We start from the raw sequence: 7,547 nt of genomic DNA, 5'->3' as shown, positions 1-7,547 counted from the left end.
AGACAAGATTTTGTTGATTCCTCTTGAGTCAGTCTTTTTCCTACGTGACCTTGTCACCCTATCTTGTCAGTCCTTTCTAGCCTTTCTTTCTTATCAAGAGATTATCTGCGATCTTTTCAAACATTTTCATCCAATCTCTCGAGGGGCATATCATTCCTATCATGGGGAAACTTTGTATTAGTTTATCTTATCTTCTTTGAGCCAACGCGACAAGCTACATTGTCTCAAAGAAGGGCAAAATGTGGACACCTAAAATTGTCCTACCTAATTAAATACATATTTTTATTTATTTAAGTATTTTATCCTAAGTCTTCTATTATTTAAATAAATCTTTATTTATTTAATTAATTCATTTATCCTCTTCTAAGCCTTTCCTAATTTAAATAAATACTTTTATTTATTTAAATTATCCATTTTCCTAAATTAAATAAATACTTTTATTTATTTAATTGATCCGACTTTCTCTATTAATTAAATGAATATTTATTTATTTAATTAATTCATTAGCCTTTTCTACCCATGACACATGTCATTCATCTCTTAATTCTTCTCTTACCTACCCCCTTTATCATTTAATTATTTTCTCTACCTATCCTTTAATCCTAGCCAACCATTTATTCTTATACCTCTTAATATTATCACTCCATTTCTTACAGTGTTCTCTATATAAGAGGATGCCCTCTTCCTTTTTAACCCTAATCGTCTAATCAATCTTATGCAATCAAGCCTTCTTGCGATCAAGCTATCAATGAAAATTCATTCTTTGTTGAGCTCTTGTGCACACATAAAATGTGAGAGCATATATATCAAACAAGATCAATGGAGATAGGAGACAATGGAGATTGAAATCCTACTTGACATGTGAATGGTAATATTGATTTTTTTTTTTCGATTTGCATGATCTTAGGTATCTCTATTGGTATTGGTGAATGTTTCATTGTAGGACCTAGATTTTTTATGGTTGGATCTTTATGATTTTATAATAGTTTATCATCATCACTTTTCATTCATTTCATATTGATCTTATCATTTCATTGTGCTTTCTATTAGGCCTCTAACTCTTGGATGGTTATTTTTGTAGCCAAGTTGGTAGATATTGAAAAATAATTTTGCGACTTTTTTAATCCAAATCAGACACTATAGGTTAGATCTATAAAGGTTTGAAGTTGAGAGCTGATTACTAAATCTAAATCGTAGCTACAATTTTGAAACATTTTGGATCAAATTTGACCCTGCCATTGCATCTGAGAGGCCTAAGGACCCCAAGATCAACTATCAAATCATCAAAATTAGACCTCCATATTCATACAAATGACATGGATGCCCTTATTAAGGTATAATATATAAAATATATTAATTAATAAAGTATAATTTAAAAAAATATATATATTTTTTTATATGCTTACACAAGATGCATACACTTGACCTACTTAGGGTAGGGTATGGTCATTTCCCAATTTGATAATAGTTCACACTAGTAGAGCCAATCTAATTGTGTTAAATATATTGAAATATTCTATCTAGTGTAGAATATTCTAAGAATAATTTTTTCAAAGTGCAAGCAAAGAATATTCTATTTCTATGCCAATATTAACATCAATGTGACATCGAATCAACCCTTTTCCAAATTTTCCCCTTCTCCAATGTAATTTTTGTTTTGGAACTTGAAATTTTAAAGGGTATATCTTAGTTAACCAAGCTCTAATTTGAGAGAATTTTTTTATTTTGAGTATATTTTTACTCTCTTTATAGTGGTGCAATCGAATTTTACTTTGGGCTCTTGATTTTATAAAAAATTCTAGATTCCCGTACCTGTGTTATTAGGCAATTTTCATAAATTAGGAACTTTCAAGGATCCATTGAGGGTCACATAGTAACATTTTTGGGTGATATTTTTTTTAAGTGAATTACTTTTATTATACTTTGTAGTGGCATGATTATATTGATCTCATTCTATGTTAAAAATTATACTTTGATTGTTGAAAAATTTAGCAATTTGTATGTACCAATATCAAGTCTAATTATTTTTTTTGATCAAAAAAATATAATCAAACTACTTTTAATATGTTAAGATTCTATATTGCTAGGGGATTTTTCATTGAGTGAATTTTAAAGGGATTTTTCTTTTGGTTGTAGTGTCATTTGTCTCGATTTGTGTTATTGTTTGATCATGGATTAATCTCTAATTTTCTAATGATAATAGCACATAGTATCCTACACAAAAAATTGTAATGAAAAATATTATGTGTTAATAGGTTGCATAGGATAGTTTATGGGCTTGGTGGGGAACCAAAAGATAAATAATATTAAAAGAAAAATTATTTCAATTATTGTAAATAAGCAACTGGCTATCTATGGTTGTATGGCTCATGAATTGTTAATTCACATTTAAATCTTGGATACATGCATGGATATGTTGAGAAAATTGTCAAATTTATATGGCAAAAAGATAAAATTCAAGGAATTTGAAAGGAAGTTAAGGTAGTAGAATAATTTCATACACTAATCTTGAGAGAAGGGAAATGCAAAAACATTCTAGATCTCTACAATAGTTATAAATATTTAACATAAATAAACATAAATAGCATGCATAACACAACACAATGATTTACACGGGGAAAAGTGTTTTGGGAGAAAAACCCCACACTCTAGAAGGCACCCAATATATTATTTAAAAATAAAAAATAGATTATAATATTCTTATTTAGTGTCGTAAATTGTACACCCTGGCTAGGGTGGTACAATTTCATACTTAGGTTACCACCCACCTTAGTGTGTCTTGCATCTTGCATTTCTAATTCCCCTTTAAGCATTTAATTAATTAATTGAATTAAATCTAAGGTCATGTTTCATCACTTTACATGTTATAAAGTTGGGCCCTTTACCCTAAGCGTGCCCCTTTTCATTTTATTTCTCCAATGAATCATTTAATCATAAACCCTAATTATGTCTTATTTTGAACATTTAGGCCCTGATTTCGCATATCAAAGCATCTCGAAATCAGCTATAAATTTGGGATGCGCTCTAATATCATCATATCTAACAACCTCAAAAATATGGTGAAAAGTTGAGCAGAGTGTGGTGGGAATGCACATGGTCCTCAACTTTTTCCCTAAAATTTCGGGACCACAATCCTATGATATAATAATGTTTAACCCCAAAAGATTAGTGGGATATTCAAATCTTAGGTCAGCATAAACATGAAATTAAGATCTATGGTTTCATACTTAAGAGCTCTCTTTCTTCATTTGAAGGGGTCTTCTTCTAAGAATCTAAGAGTAGGTTTCTAGAGCATTAGAGCCTTCTTTGCAATGAAAGAGTAGATTGAAGTCTTCAACAACATTCAACATTCATCCATAAAATATTCATCAAGATTCAGTGTATCAATTGAGGGCTTTTGAAGGTGTAGAAGAACAATAGGTGATCACCGACTGATGATTGGTTTGTACCTCTCCCTTGGGGTCGGGTATGGTTTCATGTTGTTCATGTCTTTGAATAAGATTCATTTTTATTAATATTCATGTTTTAGATCACTTTGCATTATGGATTTAGAGCATTTACTTTTTCAATTATAAGCAATTAGGGTTTACTCTTTAGGGTTGCTCTAGATTGTTTGCTTTCATTTTAGGATCTTGCATGTACACAAGGTTCTTGCACACACATTTTTAGTACATTATCAACTATTTTTGGAGGTGGAAATCACCTACACAGGGGTTTGACTAAGGAAAAATCATATTTAGCCACCCCAAACCCTATTTTTTTAGCTTGACGTATAGGTTCAGATCCGAGCGTCAGTGGAAGTTTTGGGACCAGAAGAGCACACAGGGATAGTTGTGGGTTGTAGATCTCAACAAACACCTTAAGGATAGGGGTGTGGCACTCTGGTCCTACCCAGGATAGTGGCGTGGAGACATGGTCCCGCCGTTTGTTAGCAGGATTTGGTAGAATAGTGTCTTGCAGGCTCCATAATCCATCTTGTCAGTTGCAGCTCAAGAATTGTACAATTAGGATAGTTGCGTCGCACTCTAGTCTTGAACATTTTTTATCAAATTTCAAACATAGGTGCACCTGTGATTTTTCCTTCTAATCTGTACTTTTCAGCAGTATATCAATTGTTCTTTGATCAACATTCTTAGATTAGGGTTTGCTTGCTTACTTGCATTCTAGGTTAGATTGCATTTTTGCATCATTCCTCTCTCCCATTTACAACAAAGGAATATAAAATTGTTGGCAATATTACATTATAAGGATATTGAGGAGGTTGTTGATGATTATGGACATAACTGATTAAAGATGTTTTACTATCTTGATATTATTATTTTGTCATTGATGTCAAGAAATTGATTTTCTAATTCAGTATGATGTTGCCATATCTTGAGAAGTATGATATGAAGATTATAAAGAAGTCGGTAAAGACACAAGAAAGAATATGATGAATAAGGGGATAAGTTATTCAATGGGCAACTCTACCGAGTCAAACAATGATGAGATCTTGATGTTTTAGATTGTTTTAACATCATACATATGTTGTAAAATGTAAAGGTTAATACTATACTATGTTATCAAGCAAAGAACCTAGTCGGTAAACCCTAAGGAACCTAGTCGGTAAACCCTAAGGTTATCGCAATCGGTTGATGAAGACAAAATGTCTACCAAGTGAAGTTTAGTATTCACCGAGTTGTAACCAAGCTATAACAGAATGCACTAAATGTTTACAAGTGATATTTAATGAAACAAGCTGATGAGCTGGAGTAGATCAATGATTGGTAAGCCATGGAAGAAGTTTGTTAAGCGAATCTAAGGCAATGGAAAGTTGGCAAGAAGATCTATAGCTCAGATTGAACCGCATTACCCTAACATAAGTTCCAAGGTAAATGTGCAAGTTCCAAGGCGGGGTAAAACATTTGCAGTTCGAAAGATACAATGAACCTGGACAAGATTGAAGATCTGATGGCTATGATTGATCATGGGAAATGTGATCAATGAGATTAAGCGGTTAGAAGATTGTTTATAAATAGGAAATTGTTGATAAACAATGTATGCGGGCAATTGTATGCATAGGGATGCTATATAGTGATTACCGAGCACAGAAGCTTGAAGACATATTAGAATAATAGAGTATTGATGCCCAACAGATAGACAAGATTAGTTCTATGTCTAGATTATATTGAACAAATAGGAATTTGCTTTAGCATTTTAGATGTGAAGTTGCAGATAGATTGTATTACTATTATTTTGTGAAAGTGACAGGAAATCTCTTAACCGAGTGGACTTAACAGTCTTGTATGTAAATCCTCTAACAAGGTGACATTCTGATTGATTGTTTGAAATCCTTTGACAAGGTCACTTCTAACAAAGTGAAGATCCTAACGGATCTGAGGGAAATCCCTTAACCGGGTCACATCTAACAATGTGTTTGTAATCTTTAACAGGATTTTCTTTTAACCGAGCATACTCTAGAAGAGTATATTTCTTAGTGGGTCCAAAATCCCACAGTGGGTTTTCCCTATTTGGGTTTCCATGTTAAATCTGGTGTTATGAGTTTTATATTGTTCATATGCTTTTGAGTTTGCATGTTTGACAATTTTTGGTTATATGACTGATATTCATGTTACTGAGATTGAATTTGATGTTTTTATGGATGATTAAGTTTGTATGATTCACCCCCCCCCTCTCATCTTGTTGGCTATTAGATTTGTACTTATATTAAGTATCAGAACTATCAATTGGTATCAGAGCTTTGGACTCCAAAAGGAAAGTTTAAAGGCAGTGGAGTTAAAGATCCTAAGATGTATAAGAGGGATGCACCTAAGCTGACTAAGTCAAGTTTCTCTACATGGCAGAAAAGGATGAAGCTACATCTATCAGGAGTTGGAGAATATGCTATATACTATCTAGAGAATGACTTTGTTGCATCGAGCACTTATCTATTGACTATGGAAGAGATAAAGGCGAAGCAAGAACATATTCAAGCAATGATTGAAATAACATTTGCATTGACCAATTCTGAGTTTAATGATTGAGAAGGCTGCAATGATGCAAAGACAATGTGGAATAAGCTCATATCTGTATATGGAGGAGATGAACATGTTCAAAGAGCAAAAGTAGATAGTTTAAGAGGACAACGTGAATCTATGAGGATAAATGAAGGTGAGAACATAACCCAGTATAGTACAAGACTAAAGGAGATTGTAAATCAAATCAAAGGAGCAGGAGGAACTATTAAAGAAAAGGATGTAACAAGTAAGTTGTTAAGAACCCTTCTACTTGCCTATGCAATCCGAGTCTGTGCAATCAATGAATTGAGGTCTGTACCTAATATGCCAGTTTCCTTGGATGCTACTATCGGTAAGCTACATGCATTTGAGTTGAGTAATTTTGATAACAATGGGTCATCGGTAAATAAAGTTGAATCTGCATTTAGTTCTTTTCATCTAAATGAATCTAATGATTACAATGAAAGAAAGTATAAGTACTCTGAAGGAGATCACAGTGGAGCAACTAAAAGATTTTAGAAGAACATGGAAGAGGTACACAAACTGTATGAAGAAATCAGAAAGCAAGAAGAGTTTGAAGCACTATTGGCCAAAAGGTTACCGAGAGGCAAAGGTAAGTATAAAGGAAAACTACCTTTGAAATGTTTCAATTGTGATAAGATTGGACATATGGCTTCTAACTGTCCTAGAAAAGATTTTACTAAAAAGAGAGATTGCCGAGATGATAGACAAAAAGATAACCATTAGAGAGGATACCGAGACTTTAGAAGAAGAGATAGAAAGACATGCTTGATTGCTAATGAGGAATCTGACGATGATAAATCAGATGAGACTGATAGAAAGGAAGTTGTTTATGTGGCTATCAAGGATGGATCAGATGAAGAAAGCTATGAAGAAAAAGCCCTAATATCTCACATAAACACTAATGATTCTTGGATTATAGATAGTGGATGCTCACATCATATGACAGGAGATAAACACAAGTTTGTTATGTTAGAAGATTATGATGGAGGCTATGTTAGATTTGGTAATGATGCACCATGTCTGGTAAGAGGTAAAGGATCCATAACACTTCTTGATAATGAAAGATGCAATGATGTTTATTGGGTTGAAGGTTTGAAATATAATTTGTTGAGTGTAGCATAGCTAAACAACACAGGTTACCGAATAGAATTTCAAAAAGGAATTGTCAAAGTTCATGACAAGAATGGAAAGTTAGTTGCTACCGGGACACAAACAAAAGGTAATACATTTCACCTTGACTCAACTCACAATAAGTGTTTGTATGCAAAGATTGATAATACCTAGTTATGGCATAAAAAGTTTTGTCATGTTAATTTTGATAATCTGATCAAAATAAGTAAGAAGCACCTAGTAAGAGGTCTATGGAGTCTTGAAAAACCTGCGAATGCTATGTGTGGAGGATGCCAGATGGGTAAGATGACAAGATCAAGATTTACAAGTAAGTCCTACACTTCTAAGGGAATTTTAGATCTTGTGCACACTGATCTTTGTGGTCCTATGAAAGTTCAAAGTTATTATGGTGATAAG

The sequence above is a fragment of the Cryptomeria japonica genome, chromosome 7, assembly GCF_030272615.1.
Source record: "Cryptomeria japonica chromosome 7, Sugi_1.0, whole genome shotgun sequence".
In the NCBI taxonomy this organism is placed as follows: domain Eukaryota; kingdom Viridiplantae; phylum Streptophyta; class Pinopsida; order Cupressales; family Cupressaceae; genus Cryptomeria; species Cryptomeria japonica.
This window is presented reverse-complemented; position numbering follows the sequence as displayed.